This window comes from Cryptomeria japonica, chromosome 9 (assembly GCF_030272615.1).
Source record: "Cryptomeria japonica chromosome 9, Sugi_1.0, whole genome shotgun sequence".
Lineage (NCBI taxonomy): Eukaryota > Viridiplantae > Streptophyta > Pinopsida > Cupressales > Cupressaceae > Cryptomeria > Cryptomeria japonica.
Window position 1 is genome coordinate 747,174,199 of NC_081413.1, and position 19,581 is coordinate 747,193,779.

A 19,581-nucleotide genomic window follows, 5' to 3' on the forward strand; every position below is an offset into this window, starting at 1 on the left:
TTAATTAAATCTAAAGTCCTCTCCCAACAATTCACATACCATAAAATTGGGCCCTTAACCCTAGGTGTGCCCCTTTTTATTTTATTTTAATTAATCCTAATAATGTCCTAATTTCAGTCTTTTAAGCGCATTTTCGCATATCTAAACACCTTGGATTGAACTACCGTGTTGGATTTGACTTTATAATCATGATATCTCGCATCCCTAGAAAATTGGAATAAAGTCGGTCGAACCAGAATGCTACATTCTGGTCCTTAACTTTTTTCTCTGAAATTCGGGAGCTTAATTTGGCGGTATTATAATGTTCAAATCCTGCTTTGTGTCACATTTTATTAATTCTAAGTTGGCCTAAAAGTAATTTTAATTATAAAATCCCTATATAAGGCATCCCACTCAATTAATTTTCTTAATATAATCGTATGCTAACATTATCATCAATTTAAGAGCACATTCCTTCTTAAGAGCAGATTTGATTCAAGGAGCATAAAACTATATCAAGGCATCTTCACATTATGTTTCAATTATGATTTTCATGATGGATTTTATGTGATTTTATTGGGTGAAAATTTTGTAAACTCGGGGAGGTTTACAAAATTTGGTTTTCACCACAATATGCGAGACAATATCTCTTAGAAGGCAAGACACGGTCTCTACTATTTATAAGGGAAGGCTCCCCATTTCTACTGCAATTTATATCTGCTCTTAATTTACCTTCTATTTTTACACTAATTTCAGGATGATACAATAACTTAGTTCTCTTTTTTCAGAACAAGTGCTTATTTAATTCTCTATTTAGAATAGATCAACAAAACAATTCTAACTTGCAGTAACTTAAAAATTTATGCTAATTGGAAACAAAGTGTTTGTGAAAGTAGAAATCTTTTCGTTGCTTCCTTTTTTGAAAATGACTTAAGGGACATGTTTCTTATATATAAGGAACTCAAAGTCTCCTTTAAATACTCAAATCCTATCAAACACTATAACCCAAATAATGATTATTGTTGATACTAAAATTTAAGATTCACTATATATTGTAATCACAAAGTCTTCCATATATATCACAAAAATTTCTACCTTAGCAAGATAACTCAACAAAGCACAAAGTTTGTGCCTTATTATCCACTTAATACAAATTTCTCAGTAAGATATCATAATACAAAGTCTGCAATATTTCACTTTATCTCTTTCAACTCAAATACTTTTCACAAAGAAAATAATCAAATGAATGTGCAAGAGTAATATGGCATTCAAAACAAAATTGGATTATCTCATATGAAGAAAAATAAGTAGCATTATCCACTACTATTTTATTGGGAACACCAAATCTACTCACAATATTCCCTTTTATGAAGTCACATACCACCTCGGACATAGCATGCTTAACAGGTACCGCTTCCATCCACTTGGTAAAATAATCTATTGCAATGAGAACATAATGATGACCAATACTAGATGCAGAATGATTTGGGCCAATGAATTCAATGCCCCATTGTTGAAAAGGTTCTTCAATCACCACTGGCTCGAGAGGAAATGTTGCAAGATTGATCTTACCAATGAATTGTTAACACAATTCATATTTCTGAACCCAATCATAAGCATCTTGAAAAAAGGTAGGAAAATAATATCTAGCTCCTAAATTTTTGTGAGTTGTCACAGGAGCTGAAAAGTGTCCACCACATGCCAAATTATGAAATGACTACAACTCCTTGGCCTACTAAGATTTGTCCACACACTTGAAGAAGGTACTGTCAAGGCTCCATTTATATAATTCATTATCCCAAAGGACATAATTTGTAGATTTCAGTTTTAAAGTCCTCTTTTCTTTATACATGAGATGCTCAGGACATTCACCATAAGTAAGAAAATAAGAAATATTGGAATACCACTCATCTACAGTATTTACAAATAACATTGTGAGAACATTTCCTTATGGATATTTTTCAAGTGGAATTGATTCTTCGGGTTTATTATTTGCCATCAACTGACACAAACCCTTTTCTCGTACCAATTTGGTAGGCCTTCAATTTCCAAATCATATTCCTAGATTTTGCTATCTAGTTACCCCTCTTGATTCCAAAATCTTATTGTGTCATAATTGACTTGACTGCAATATTCAGAACTAAGCATAGAACATGAGAATTCAAAATGTAGAACCAAAAATGCTTTACTTCTTTGATAATAACGAAAATATGCTTATAAATCTGAGAGTACCTAAGCTCATGAGTTTTGAGGGGACAACTCATGAAAGCTATGGGTGATTCGATACATTTTGAATTCTTTTGAACTAGAATTGTAGAAAGGGTATGATCAGAAGCATAACTATACATTATAAATTCCTCAGCATAGTCAGGACATACTAGTACCAGAGCATGAGCTATTGCTTCTTTAATTTCCTCGAAGGTTGATTTCCCTTCTCGAGTCCAATGAAAAATAGTATTCCCTTTCATGGTATTCACAATATGATGAATTTTCTCAACAAAGTTTGGAACAAACCTTCTTAAGAAGTTAACTTTGTCGAAGAATGAACATACAATAGTCTTACTTATTGGTAGATCTAAACTTTGAATTGCCTTGACCCTTTCCATATGAATCTTAATACCTTCCTTAGACACTACATGTCCAAGAAGCCTACCTTTTGTAACCCCAAAAACTAACTTATTAGGATTTAAATAGAATTCCATGCTTCCGACATCTCTTCGAGACATCTTCTAGATGAAAAAGATGATTTTCACGATCTTTAGAGAAAACTGTTAGATCGTCTAAGTACACAACAATTTACCTACCAATGATAACTCAGAAAGTCATATCTATAGCCCTCTTAAATCTTGCACCTGCATTAATCAACCCGAATGGCATCCTTCGATAAACAAAGGTGACCCAAGGAGTTGTGAAAGTGGTCTTGTGCTAATCCTCCTCACTAACTTCAATCAGATTATAGCCCAAGAATCCATTAAGCATACAAAACATTTGAGATCTCATTACTGTTTTAAGGACTTGATCCATCACTGGTAAAGGGTATTTATCTGTTAAAGATGTCTGGTTCAAATTATGAAAATACACACATATGTGAATTTGTCCATTTTTCTTTCGTACATGCACAAGGTTAGCAATCCATGTTGAATGATGAATTGGAAATATTATTCTAGCATTCAACATTTTCTAAATCCTTGAAAAGATAGTTTATACACTCAAAATTGGCTATGAATAATTAACTAAATATTTATTATTTATTCCTCTATTAAATAATTAAATTGAAAAGTTTAATTAATTTAATTCACTTAGTCATTCTTTTAATTCAATCTTATTAAATATTTAATATTTAGTCATGCACTATGCATTCTTCTTAAGTCTCCATTAATTAAATAATTCTTCAATTATTTAATCTCCTTTTCCATCTCAACTCATCTCCACATCACTCAATCTTGCCAACTCACAATTTTGTGGCTAAACAAATTATTAATTTTCAATTATTAAATAACCATATTTATCTTCAACTTCCATCTCCTAAATAAAATAATGTGTACGTACACACATTTTCAACTCCCCTATATTCTCTCCAACATCCCTACATTCTTAAAGGAAGTTGTGTCCACTTGTCTCAACATCCCTAAATCTCCTCCAACCATCTTATATTCTCTCAAGTCTTCAACTCCAGGCAAGGTGAGCCTTATGACACTTGGCCTCTCCTTCCACCATTTCCTCTCACATTCCAACCAATCTCTTCATAGCCATCAATCTTGTAAGATTTAATCTCAACCGTTGATCTCTGCCACATGGGATTTCTGCTCATAAAAATTTATAAATAGGGCATTTCCTAAGCATTTTGGATCTAATAGTCATTTAGTAGTTATCTTGCATTCACATGAGTTTTGAGTATCCAAGCATTTTAGCAATTTATAGTGTGCCTTTGACTTAAATCATTTTCATATAGTTTTGCATAATCATTTTAGCTTGCATATCAAACATCCAGTTATCAGTCCATTCATCAAGTTGTCATCTTGGAAGCAACTACAGTGCAGTCTGAGAGAAAATATTTGCAACTACGTTCAAATGGTGATAGGACACATTGGGACATTAAGTGAAGGTATAATGGTCTAAGTTTTAAATCCTTTATTTGTTTCATTAGTAACTTTTTAAGTATTCTATAGGATTCTCTTGTTATTTGTGAAAATTAATCAATCTTGCAGGTTCACTTTTGAAGTATATTTCTAGGTTACACAGATAGTACTTGAAATCTTAGGATTATATTGCCTTTGCTTTTGGTTGAAAGGCCATGCCCCAAATTTAAGAGGAATAGCATGTTGTATCTCTTTGGGTTGAAAAGATTTCATATCATCATAAGAATATGCCAATACATCAATGTATTGGCGTAATAATTGAATGAATTGTTTCCTTTCTCTTGGGGTACAACTATTACCAATATTTACATATTTTTTATCACCATCTAACCCAATGTTGTACTTCTCATATCCCATAGTTGCATCTGATGTTACCTATTGTTGCTTTTTAATGTATCGGTCATGCTTATCAGACAACTTTTCTAGTGACACCAAAACTTTTGCGATTTTGTTTCCCCTTAATTGTAAAAATCCTTCATCATGAGAGGAATCATCGTCTACTGCTGAATCATAGCAATTACTCCCTTCAAAATGCAAGTTATTGAAACTGTCACTAGTTTCCAAAAAAACTAATGATTTGCCTATCATCATTAAAGATTTGCTAGTGATCCCAATTATCTGATACACTTGGCCTATAGATTAACTCAGTGAAATACTTATTTTGAGAGAAATATTTATGTAGAATCAAAAGAGTAGTAGATTAAGCAAGAAAAAATGCTCTGGAAGTAAACTCTCTAGATACTACTGAGATGTTAAAAGCATCAAAACATTCAATGTTGTCCCATACTACATTTTGCTAATGTTTCAACTGGTCATTTCTAGTTTGATAAATATTTCTTACTTAGCAAACTACCAACTCAACATCCCCTTGTGCATGAATATTCTTGATACCCCTCTTGCGTGCAACATCAATACCCAACAATAATGACTCATATTCAACTATATTGTTGGTATTAGAAAATTGAAGCTTGAAAGAGTAATGAAATATTTCACCTTGCGGAGAAATTAAAACAACTCTCGCACTGGAGCTATCAAAAGTATAGCTACCATCAAATTCCATAAACCATACTTGGTTATCACAATCTGAATTAGCAGGTTGTGGACTCGAAGTCTCACCAAAAGAGGAAATTGACACAAAGTCATCAGTTGACAGACTCTTATTGTTTGAGTCATTTGAAGAGCTTGAATCTTCCTCTATTTGTAGAAAGTAAGTTCCCATTCCGAATGACTCAAAGAGGTTTTGATCTTTGAGATCATCCAATTTTACCACTAAGTATTTAACTTCCTTTTTAAGAAGCAGTTTCTACATTTCACCCCTAACGGCTATCCTTGCTTCTGACCAGTCCATATTAATCTCATCCCCAACATCCTTGTAGAAATTTCTTCCCAAAAGCATACCATAAGAGGTTGAGACATCAACCACCAAAATAGTCATTTCAATTCTTTTATCTGGTAAGGTGGCAAAAGAGAACTAGGCATCTTGGATTTGGCCAATCAAGGGGACTTGCTTGTTTTCCATTGAAAAACATTTACCAAAAGTTTTGGTAAGGGTAAGCCCTAAGGCATTAGCTACCTCAGCTAGCATTACATTGTTAGAAGCCCTAGAATCGATAATACAATTGCTAAGTTTATAAACATTAATGAGAAGGGAAATATAAAAAGGTTCAATCCTACCTAACATGGCGGATGGGACAACAACTAAGATACTTTGGGAAGAAATAGGAACTTGGGGATTTTGTTTTCATTAACAAATTTAGCCAGTCTATCAAACTGGTTAGGATTTGCTTATAGATATTCTACCTCTAACATTTGAATCTTAGTTTTCTTATCATGATCAATGATGTGAAAAGGCTAATATGGTAGGGTCAGTGGAGGAGGTAAAATATCACTTGTAGGCTTAGGAAGAGCAGGTGAATTCTTTGACACATTCGAAGTAGGAAGGTCAGGGGTACTTACTTGTTTACTTACTATAAGGTCCTTAGGCAAGGTGGGCAAAGGAGTTCCTCCTTTTGCAAGAGTCACTGACAATTGTGGAGAATATTTTTCCTTAATCTTGTCATTGGACTGCTAATCAAGTTGATTTGGTACTTGCATTAGGTGAAAACGACAAACACTTCACCCTTGTATTCTTCTTCAGCTTCTCGGTATAGCATAAATTGAATATCAGAGTCTCTAGTTAACTCACCTTCTTCTTTTTGAAAGGAATTAACAATATCTTCTAAATGAAGTTCTTCAATAGCATCATCTCCTTGCTCCATCTCATAACATCCTACAAAAGCATTGACAGGAGGTGCTTCAAGAGCCAACCTTTCTAGAGGAGGAGGTAACTTATTTATTTCTAGTTGCATAGCTAGAAGCATTGTTGGGGTAGGTCCTTCATGGAACATCCTTATATGGGGTATGAAAGGATGTTTGAAATTTTTTCTTCTTTATAGCAAGTACTTCATTTGGAAGTCTCTACAACATGGGGTCAGTAGTACTTGAAGAGGAAGAAGTTGAAGTTTTGAAAGGACAAAAACTTTTGCCTTATTTGGATCATTCTTAATTTCTCCAGCAAGGATCATATGATCTTATACCTCCACAGGTTGAGCTTGTGCTATTGCCAAATCTACAAGAGGTGTTCTTCTTAATATAAAGCCAACTTCAGGTAACTGAGTATTGAAAAAGAAACACTTTAGGATCTCCCTAGCTGGTTGAGAAATTGTCGCAATTCTATTTTTCAACTTATTGAATTTTGCCACAAAATCCCTCATGGGCTCATGTGGTTCCTTTCTCATTGAAGTCAACTATGCTAAAAGAGAATGTACATCTTCCACCGATTTAAACCATGCCTCAATTTGAGTCTTGAGAGTATCTTAGTTGGTAATAGTTTGTGGTGTCAAATGGTAGAACCAATCTGTTGTTGCACCTTGTAGTGTCTCAAAAATTTTTTGCATCAAGACATCTTCATGCTCCACACCAATAATTTCACATGTAATATAGAAATCTGCATTGTGCTAATCCTGGGGTTGCTTTCCTTCCCCAAATAACTTAAGAATATTCTATTCTTTCGCAAACCTCGTGGAAGAGGTTGAAGGGGTGGAGTCGAATTAAAGGGGACCAAAATTTAGTCCCCATGGTCCTTGTGCAACCATTGATACTAGTTGTATGGGTTGATATGGAGGAATTACAAACTATTGCACTTGTGGAATAATCAAAGACCTTGGTGCACTTGAAGCCTCACTTGGAATAGGTGATCTTTGATTGGTAGGTGACAAACTCCTTGTCCTTTGAAGAGAAGAACTTGCATGCACAGGTAAATAATCAAAATGATATTATTGAAGAAGCTCAAAAATGGGATCAACAACACCTTGTTTTCTTCTCCCACGTGTGTAACTTTGACTTTCCAAAGTAGAAACTAGTTGAGTGCTCGTATCCCTAGCAAAGTCAACAAAACTATTGGGTGCAAATTTTGTAAACTTAGGAAGGTTTACAGAATTTGGTTTTCACCACAGTATGCGAGACAATATCTCTTAGAAGGTAAGGCACAGTCTCTCCTATTTATAAGGGAATGCCCCCCCTTTCTACTGTAATTTATATCTACTCTTAATTTACCTTCTTACTTTACACTGATTTCAGGGATTTACAATAACTTAGTTCTCTTTTTTTCAAAACAAGTGTTTATCCAATTCTCTATTTAGAACAAAACAACAAAACAATTCTAACTTGCAATAACTTAAAAATCTATGCTAATTGGAAGAAAAGTGTCTATGAAAGTACAAAGCCTTTTGTTGCTTCCTTTTTCTGAAAGTGACTTAAGGGACAAGTTTCATGTATATAAGGAACTCAAAGTCTCCTTTAAATACTCAAATCCTATCAAGCACTGTAACAGGCCAAATATTGATGATTGTTGATACTGAAATAAGATTCACAATATATTGTAAGCACAAAGTCTTCCAAATATATCATAAAAATTTCTACCTTAGCAAGATAACTCAACAAAGCACAAAATCTACAATATTTCACTTTATCTCTTTCAACTCAAATACTTTTCACAAAGCAAGATTTAACCTCAAAGAAAGTAGAAAAGAATGACATAAGAACATTCCTTCACACAATAAAGCACTCCCAAGACAAAAATTAGATGCAACTTATTTTCTTCTTTGATTAAATTTCTTGAATACACTACAAGCTCAAAGTCTTAGATAACTTTTCAATTCTATAGAGTTTCGACATATTAGCCAAAGGATAAAGATTACAAAAATATCCCTCATATATATAGAAGAGGGATAATGCACAAAAATAGGAAGAAGTTACAACTATTTGTGACTAAGTCAAAAGTAGAAACCTATTTGACTTAGGACACATGCAGTCTTATATGTGTGTTGATGCATATATAGAATTACACCAGAGGTGTCAATAGCTTATTACAAAATGACACAAATAAAGCATAAAATAATCTAAGTATCTGCATCTTCACATTGGTCTTTCTTATGGAATTCTTCAAACTTTTGTAGAGAAATTTTCATTTGGGCTTCATTAGGTCCCTAAGTATGACTGGTGATGATCTTGACCCGTGTAATGGAATCTCCCAACTCAATGCAATATTTCTTATGTTTCTTCAAGATAGAATCCATAAAATCCAAAATGAATTGGAGATCTACCAATTTGTCAATGGAGGACAAAGATAAGTCCTCTTTTTGAATTTCAGTGGTTAGCAACAAACTAAACTCTTTTATGATTACATCCACATCCAGAGCTTTCTGATTTTCATCAAAGAAAGTGCAAGGAATTTTTGCTACCTTATCCAAAATTTCTTTCCTTTTATTTGTGCTTTCCTTCTAAGCCTTTCTCATGTCTTTGATAAGTTTCTCTAGAGTATTCATTTGATGCTCTAATGCTTCCCAATGTTTAACGTACATATTCTAAGAAGAAATAAATCCATTATCTACAAGATCATCTAAGTTGAAATCTTCAAGTTCCAACCAAGTATCAAAATCCTTCTCTTGTGTTTTCAACTCGTGAGAAAAGAGCTCTATAGTATTATCCACCTCATTTTTCATAGCTTCAATATTCCTAACTATGGTAATAGATAAACTCAGTAGTCATGTTCCCTAACTAAGGAACTTGTCCATGCATTCACCCACTGCCCTGCTCCGTGAAGTTTCTTGCTTGGATTGCTTCATGATCTGTTCATCCAGTGATGAAGTCACTAGTTCAGTTGCCTCTAAGGAATTATTCACTTTGATTAGAATAGTAGGAAGTTGTTCAACCTATTCTTTAAGCTTATCTTTCTTGATCTTATCCTCATGATATCTAGTAATTAAATAGAATTAAGACCGTCTAAGAATCTCCTTTGGCAGTCCCATGAGATTGTTTTCCTAGATCAATTTTGTTAATAGTATAATTTGTGTCTTGAATTTGGTCAATGTCCTTATCCACATGAGGAACAATGAACTTTGCATATTTTTTCTTAGTCTTGTCTACCTTCATCCTTAAAAATGTCTTAGCTTTCTTGGTAGTCTTGGGCTTAGTAGAGACAAGTTTACTGAAATCGAATTCGTCTGGAGAAACAACTTGCTTCTTCCTCTTAGGAGCATTAGAAAATAACCATCATCAACACATGCAACTAAGGCCTAAGATTGATTTTATTTTTCTTGAGTAGTAATAGTCACAATAGGTGAAGTTGTAGCAATAATGAGATGAATACTATGAAGAGATGAGTCATTAGGTCTAGGACCAGTTTCCGTCATGAACTTGTCAAAGTCATCTAACATAGTGGCTGACACTTCAGACAAATTTGGAAGAGTAGAGAAAACATTATCAATATTATCATGAGCGGTATCCAAAGTAGACTCATTGGTACTAGAGGAAGGAACATGAACAATTGTATTAGGAGCAATACAAGTGATAGTAGATCCAAAGGGTTCTGACTCAACAGTTGAAACATGAACATGAACCATCATTGAAAAAGAATGAGATACCTGTGGATGAGACTCACGGGACTTATCTGATTGAGAATTTTGGAGGACTCTGGTAATCCCTCTTCATCATATCCATCATTATGTTCTTCATTATCTTCCACTTCACCTTCAAGCTAATCCACATCAATAGGCTCTAGATCAGGAGGTTCATAATCCAAATGCTCACCTTTTACCATAGTCTCTTTTGCCTCCTAAGCATTTGAAATGGATGACTCTTCTTAGAATTTTTCTTTTTTAACCCCAACTATAAATTTCAAAGTTGGAGCTTTCTAGGGAGTAGCCAAATCTTGTTTGTTCTATGTCCTAATCTCTGACCTTTTACCAACATGTCCAACAGTATCATCTTCAAAACTAGTGGAGAAGGGCTTCAACTGGATCCCTTTGCTAGTAAGCCAAACATTAGTATTCACAAGAATACTTTGGAATCTATCCCTAATGGAAGTTGCTTGTTTTTGTGACCACTGGATGAGTGGTAATGGTGTTCCTGGAACTTTCTTTTCTACATATACACACGATCTAGGACATTGCCATCATCTTCAAGATCATCTGGAATATCTGCAAGATCAAGCTCTCGAATTTGCTCCATGGTAAGTTGACAACAATGTCATTTTTTGATATCACGCTCTGTCCTACAGTCAACCCAGATGTCTTCATTGCGATGTACATGGACATATGCTTTCTTCAATTTATTCCTCATTCCTCTATAATCAAATTCTCTCCTTGACTTGAACAATCTCATGGTCAATCTTCTCATTTACTCCTCCATTGCCCTTGCTTTGAAAACATAATTAAAGGAGTATCTACTAATAGTTAATGAGAACTTGAAACCTGCCTTAGGTGAACTAGACTCTTCCTCATGCACTTCCACCATTTGATGAGCCAATTCCATCAATACAATTTTATTCAACGGATACCTTGTGAGCATGAAAGGTTCACCATCAAAACATCCCACCCTAAGGTAGGTGAAAGTAGGGAATTGGAGGAACATACACCCATATTGGTTCACTACATCCCATACATCATCATATACCCTTTTGTTGTATAAATGTTTGTTTAGAATGCACATATGGTTGCCAAAGAATGCATCATTCACCCTTTGAAAATGATGAAAACCATTCTTCAATACCAACTAGGAATAGTATTCATACACAATAACTTGTCTTATGTCTCCTAATGTGGACAAACCTAGGAAATATCATAGAACCCACTACATATACCAAATAGGATGTCATATAGAACTTGAGGCTAGTTGGTACCTTAGTGAGTTGCTCACACAAGGCATCACTTATTTGCTTACCCCAATATATTTTCTTTTTTTTTTGCCTAGTGATATGGATGTATTAATACATCCATTCATAATAGGTATTTGAAGTAGGAAGTCCCTTAATCCTTGTTAGAAGAGTAACCAAGTCATTGACTTCCTCAATAAGTTCACTCCTGTGAACCATTTTCGACCACCTGAGAATCATAGGTCTTGAGATCTTGAACTACTTATTATTCATATTTCTTCTGCACATTAGAATTCCTATCATAGTAACTTTGTGTTGATTGCATGGTGATATTAGCATACTTCTCAATGTTTGGGCACTTGAAGATAGTGTCGAAAAAGTCCTCATCAAATCTGATAAGATTTTTGCCACTAATATCTTTCACACTTATGCTAATAGGATCAAAGTGATTTGCAGTTGCAAGAACAAACTTAGGGTCTTGAGTTGACATTGAAAATGTTGAGAACAGATGAATACTATGTTGGAATCAATGGACACTGAGAGGGGGGGGGTGGTGAATCAAAGTTTTGCAACTTTTAGCTTTCTTAACCAGTTCTTCAAACTATTTAATGCAAATGAACAAGAGAGATAAGCATAAGCAAAACACATACAAAAATACCACCATAACACCAAGATTTTGTATGTGGAAAATCCGGTCAAGGGAAAAACTATGGTGGGAATCCTACCCACAATAAAATAATACTCTGTTAGAAGTATGTGAAAAGTTTACAAAGAAATGCACATGCATTCAGACACACTATCTAGAACCCACTGCTCAGATTATATTAAGGGCTACAACCCCAAAAGGCTCACTATCTTACAAAGGAATTACAAAAGGTAACAACAAGATTGAACTATAAATTAACATCTATAAATGCCTGATATAGTTCCGGTTTAGGCACAAAATACAACTGTCTCACTGCATTGAGACTCACTGCTCTATTCTATTGATCTGCTTTAATCCGGAGCAAAATCCTTCAATTACGCATGTGGAACTGTGAACATTCGCATACTCTCTCATCATCAAAATGAACTTTCCAATCCCTTATATATATATTTTCAACATGAATTTAGCTCATCAACAAATCGGCTTCATGAACACTTGCAAAATATGAAACGTGTAAGATGTGTAGGCTGAATTTGTTCACCAATACATATGCGAACCAAAATAAATTGACTACACACTTCCCACATGTCGGAAAAGAAACCTCAAACACAAAATCAATCACCAAAATCATTCCAATAATTATGCATAACATGTTACATCACTAGTCAGCCAAATAACACTGTTCTTCCTGAAATGTTGAATAACGGATCTTCAATCATGCATGAAAGACAAAACTAGAGGCTAACATACTGGAATAAGCTACTCCAGAAATCCAACCAACTACCTATATCATCACAAAGAAAAAATTGCAACCAAAGTGAAGTTCTACTCAAAATACTCCCATACTATCAAATACTATGTTCCACCTTCCAGACTTAAGCAAAATTGGATTTCATACTTCCAGTAGCATGAATCTATAAAACCAAAATGGAATCTCTGAGCTGGGTTGCCATCAATGACAAATCCCATACACTTATCTACACTTATGCAGTGTCTCTTGCCAACATACTATTGTTAATAATAAGCTCCATCTTTATGATGGTGGTTGCTCAATCCTTTTAAGAAATTACATCAGGTCTATATGGCCTATTTCAGTATCCCTTATGTTATCAATATTTGAAGATATTGATGAAGGCAAAAAATACCAGATGCGGATCTTGCTTTTTGAACTACATCGCCTTCTTGCTTGGACATTGTCCTGTCATTTGTACAAGAGTGACACTGTAGCATAGATAAATCATCAATAATTGATAAGAACAATCACTGACCATATTGATCATTTGAACTAAATAGGATCATGTATGTGTTGAATTTGGTACTATTAGGGTTACAAAAACCCTCATTGTACCACAACAAATCAAGTATAAATTGAGTCTACAAAACCTATTTACATCCGTGTTCATTTGGTGTAATTCGGGTTTGTAGACCTGATTTACACTTAAGGCTAAGTGTAGATCAAAGGTGTAGTTTGGGTTTGTAAGTTTGAATTACACATTGAAAATAGGAAGGAAAAAACTACGTGTAGTTCAAGCCTATAGACCTGAAATACACTTGGTTAAAACAAAGCATCGATGTAGATCGGATCTGTAGGTCCAAACTATGTTTAGACAATACATTTGATGGAACAGGTGTAGGTCGGGTCTATAGATCCGAACTACACCAAGAAATGAGATCATGGTGTAGGTCAGACCTACAGAACCAACCAACACCATGATAGAGTGGAAGCATGAAGAGGTGATGTTTGGGTTTATAAACCCGAACAACACTTGTGATATGGTGCAGTTTGGGTTTACAAACCCAAACACCATCATATAAATAGCATTGAGCATGAAACAAACATGGTACTATTCAGGTTTACAAACCCAAATCGCACCATAAGAATGGTGTTGTTCGGGTTAGTAAACTCAAACACCACCATTGAAAATAAAGGGTAAAACAAGCTTAAAACAATATGTGGTATTTGTTGGTATTTTGATAATGTTTAAGTTGTGATTTTCATTGATGGACACACACTTATTTTATATATAAGTTATTCTCCACCGGTAATATGTGTTGTGTTGTTCACACCGGTATTATATGCCATTATATGTGTAGTCTTTATTTCTTAAAGACTATCGGTGTTTTGAAGAAGAAGCTTACCAGTCGTAGAGGTATGAAGACCTCAAGCGGTAGTTAATATTTTGATCTGAACATTTTGTTCCAGTCTTCTAGTCTTATTCGTTAAACCGGTAAATCAGTATACTATGCCAAACCGGTATAATTGTAAAGTGTGATGAGTTATCATCCACCGACACTTTAGCGATGTTTCTGTGTTGTGTTACCAAATATGTCTAGATGCACTATACCTAGGAAATTGTAGTCTAATCTTATTGGACCGACATGAAATCTGATTCCTATATGAGGACATCATGTCTAGGGTTTTGAAGGATTGATGTGTGCGAGTATTGAAGAGCAGATTAGGTCTGTGCGAAATAGGTATCTAACTACAAGAGCTTGTGAATGCAAAGGATAGAAGACTGAAGTAATGTTGTAATGCATTAACAGAGAACTAACAAGGATCTAATCAAGCATTGTGTGCTATCTTCTAGATCACTCACTTGTTTATCACTAATCTCTTTGACAAGTCTGAAACCCTTAACTGGGTAGGCCCAGCCAAGCCTATTGTAAATCCTCTAACAAGGTGGTTCACAGTCGTGGATCTGAAATCCTTTAACAGGGTAGTCTTTAATAGGACTTATCTCCTAACAAAGATCTGGATTCCTATCAGGATTTGTTCTGGTGAAGAACATTGTAAGGCCTTAACCGGTTTGGTTACTATTCTGCAGATACTTGAATTGTGAGTTTTACTCACTGTGGTTTTTCCCATTTGGGTTTCCACGTCAAAATATCTTGTGTTATGGTGATTGTGCTTCTGTGGGTGAATTCTCTATTTTCTATTTGGCTTATTTATGTTTTAACCATTTTGTTATTTAAACTACTACACCGGTCTGCTGGAAAATTATTTAAGAGTTTGGTTAAGTTCTTAGGCATACTAATTCACCCCCCCTCTTAATATTCATCAATTGGCATTAGAGCCAACCTTTCTATAAGTCTCACCACTTGGAAGGAGATATGGGGGAATACAACATGAGGGAACTCACTCACCATCTGACTGAGTCTGAGAAAGCCTATGATGAACTCAAAATCAAGTAGAAAGCCTCTTTAGCCAAGAGAAGAGAACTTGTTGAGCAATTGATGGAATTTACTGAAAACAACTCTTCCGATGAAGCAGACATGGAGGCCCTAGTCGGAGAAGTGGAGAAACTAAATGAATCCAAAACTAACCTAAGGAGGGAGTTGGAAGGACTGACTATCAGGATGAGTCAGGAGCTAGAAAACAGAAGAAAAACTGAAGATTTAGTGAAGGACAAGGAGCGTGAGATCTCTAAGTTGAAACAAGAGATTGGTACCATCACTGCTCATCTGCAAGAGGGTAATGAAGAGAAAGAATAAATACAAGCAGACCTCAATGCTGCTATCTTTCAAAATGAAACCTTGATGAAAACCAATGAAGCTCTTTCCAAGGAACTTGTTGAATCAAAGGAGATACTTGCAAAGTTCAACCGGAGTGCTGCTAAACTGGAATAAAAGCTGGAATCAATGAAGCCATCAAAGGATACCACTGGACTTGGTTTCTCTACATATGAGGAAGGTGAAACCTCTGGAACCAAGAGTGATGCACCAAAGGAGCAATCAACACCTAAGAACAACATCAAGAGTAAAGGTAAGCCAAAGTTTAAACCTGTATGCTTCAACTGTCATAAGGAAGGACATACTGCCAATGTATGTAGGAGCAAGGCTTACAATAATTTTCCTTACATACAAAACAATGTGGCTAGAACTAGTAGATTTAATGGTCATTATTATGCATGCAACAAGTTTGGGCATAGAGCTTTTGAGTGCAGGTCGGTTATGAACAACTCTGGAAGTTATGCACCAAGATCTAAAGGAGTTATCTCGGAACCTCCTATGAACCGGAACCCAAACCGGTACAGAACCTATGACCACTGGTCAAATGGTTATGGAGCGGCAAACAGTTGGGGAGCAACCTGTTTGATCTATCGTGGTAGCGGTCACACTCCTGCAACTTGTAGAAGGGAGAATAAAAATGTGAACACCAGACCATGGAGAACACCTGGTATGGTATGCTATCATTGCAACAAATCGGGACACACTGCCAGAGCATGCAGACTGAGAAAGAATCCATTGGGAGACATACCGGTCAACCCAAAAGGGAAGATCAATGTTGAAACCGTTCAGGTGAATATGGATAAAACTTGGAAAAATAAATCTAAAGAGAAGCCACAAGATGTACCAGTATCTGCACCTAGTGTGGAGATCCTTGAACCGACAAACTGAGATTCGAAAGCTTAGGGGGAACATATCAGTAACAATGTCTCGAACCCCCGGAGTATATTGACAAAGTGCCTTTATCGGTATTGGTTACCTGTCGACCGACAAAAGAAACAAAGTGGTAAAAGGAAAAGTTAGGGTTTGTGCCCTAACGGTGATGCATTTATTATGGTAGGTAGGAGCATATTTAAAAGTGACTTTCATCGTCATTTTTACTTACCTATTTTCAAAGAAGAATTTTCCTAGCTTGAGTAGAGCAAAAAGAGCAATTCATCTTGCATTCAAAATAATTCAGGAAGATATCTTGCACAAGATCTTGCAGTCATTCAGAGTGGAGGTCAGAGTGGTAAACCAAGCTTTTGGAGAAGTCTATTGCATTCGACATCGGTGTACCCTAGTTCGAAATCGGCGAACCCTAGTTTGGAATAATAAGGTATTTTTCATCGAATCACTCTCATTATTTGGAATTATCTTGATATGGCTTCTACATCTGAAATCCCTTCTAGTTCTACCGAACTTGAGGAATCATCTGAGTTTCTTAGGAGGAAGGTGAAGTACAATGCCCTATCTCAAATTCCCACCGCAGTCATTGTCGAAGGGGATGTTTCAGGATATATTGATTGGAAACTAGAAGACCTAGGGTCTCTAGTGATTCACTCCCAGCTGAGTTTGTTCTATGGAAATGATAAGAAAACTAAACCTGAGTATAGCGTAATCGAGAAGAAGAAACTTCACAATGCAGTATATTTTCTTGAGGAATTTACAGAAGAACCCATGATATTACACCAGAGGCAATTCATGTCATGATTGATTTTTGCAATGTTGGGGAAGCCCCCATTCTTTGCAAGATCACCAAAACAAAAGTGACAAAGCTCACCGGTTCTGTGAGCGACCAACGGGCAATGACTATAAACACATAAAAGATGACTTGGTGAAATATGTGTGTGTGGTAATCGGGTATAGAGTATTCTATGCTAGCATAATGAATTCTATTCCTATAGCTGCGATGCATGCTGCTTATAGGATGATCAAGGAGAATGCAGAATGTGACTTATGTACCTGCATGCAAAAACAACTCATGGAGAACCTGAAGTCCATCAAAGTGGACAAAACTTTCAGGTTTAAGTTTGGTCAACTGCTTGTCAGTTTTTTTTATTTCCAAGGATATTTTCTAGGAGTTGGTGATGTTCAATGGTTGAGTGACCTACCGGTTTCTAGACAAATAAAGGAGAGTTTGCAAGTAGTGGGAACTGTGTATTCAGAGACTCTGAACAGGTATTTTGATGAGTTCAAACTAAAGATGAACCAGAGAATGAGAATATCAGGTGATATGATTAAAACGTATGAAGAGGATATCTGTTTCACAATCAAAGTGGATCACTACATAATGGAAGTAGTTGAGCCCAGAGAAGATGAAGTTGAGCCTATGGGATATGAAGTGGTAAATGATATACTCACAGGGTATGCTTCTACCCTACTTGCTTCACCAATTGATCCAAAGAAGAAGAGGACTGATACTTACTCCGAGAGGATCAAATCTATTGAAGTACTGAAGCAGAAAAAGAGCAAAGCAGTGCCATCAACATTGGCACTGGTTACATCTGCTGCCACTCCTAGAGTGACCAAGAGGTCACCAGCCAAAAGAAACCGGAGGCTATTCCACCAAAGGTATTCGAACGGAAGAGAAAAACCAAGAATAATTCATCGGATATAGAAGACACTGAATCGAAGGTAGAAATGAAGAAGACAAGGCAATCAAGCAAGAAGACAAAGTCCACCGGTAATGTACCAGCAACCTCTACACCGATAAATATACATGTTGCTTCTTACCAACCTATAACACATTTTCAAAGAATTATGAAGAATGTTAAAAGGAAAGTACTTGACGATCTAAAGGATTATTTTGATGATCTTAATGATTGTGAAAAGGAAGCAGTAGAGCTAGAGGTCATTAAATATTTGTGTGATAATGATCAGTCTCCGATTGACATTCAACCTGATGTTCCTAATTATTTGTATAATTATTTGGATAATAAATGGCGCCTTGTCATTGAAAAAGAGCAAGAAATTAGGGAAGAAATATTTTCCCAATATTTTCCTGATGCCTCTAATTCAGAATTGCTTGAGATTCTTAATCGGTACAAAGGCATCTTTTTCATGCGAAAAAAGAAGACTTCAACTACTCGGTGGCAAAACCTCTAAAGTGGAAAAAGACACTCATCTGCAGGTTAAAGTAGTTGTCAAAATGCAGAAAGTATCTGAAGCACTGCCTAAGCAAGAGCCTAACCTATCCACAGCCAAACCAGATGAAATCTTTGATAGTCAGGGTGAAAGAATCACAGATCAAAATGAACCTATTGATGTTGATGCACTAGATGTTGAGGACACCACTCTAGAGAAGGAGAAAGCTGAAAAATGAGAGAGTGGAGAAAGAAAAGGATGAAAAAGTGGAAAAAGAGAAATAGGAAAAAGAGAAACAGGAGAAAGAGAAACTGGTAAAAGAGAAAGCGAAGAAAGAAAAATAAGAGAAAGAGCAAGCGAAGAAAGAAAGACAAGAGGAAGAGGAGAAGAAGAAAGAAGTAGAGAAGAAGAAGGAAGAGGAGAAGAAGAAAGAATATGAGAAGAAGGAGGAAGAGGAGAAGAAGAAGGAAGATGAGAAGAAAAAGGAAGAAGAGAAAAAGAGGGAAGAAGAGCGAAAGAAAGAAGAAGAGAAGAAGAGAGTGGAAGAGGAGAAAGAGAAGGCCGCCAAGGTAGCCCAGGAAAAAGAATAAGAGGAGAAGAAAAGACAAGAGGAGATCAAGGCAAAGGAAGGAGGATAGACTCCTAAGGCAACTGGAGATCAAGCCAAGTAGGTTGATCCCATCGGTCTCACCGATTTGACTCTTGCCTGTCTTACTCAATTGGTTGATGAAAGTGAGCTACTGAGGAGAATTCAACTAGTGCAGGTCAGATTGGAAGAACTGAGGAAAAAGAAAGAACATGATGTCATTCAGTTTGTTGTTGACACTCTTTCCAATCTAATTCTCGGTACTAACCTTCCCAGTACCGATTCCTTACTGGCCAAGTTAAAACTTCTTTGCAGAGTGGTAGATGATCAAGTGCAATCTTTAGAAGATGTTGCCCAAGTTTCTGCAGAGAATAAGCATGAAAAATCTCTAAAAGCTTCATTAGTAAAGCAAATCGATGTAGACATAGCAAAACTACTTAACCAGAAGGATGATATAAGTTTAGCT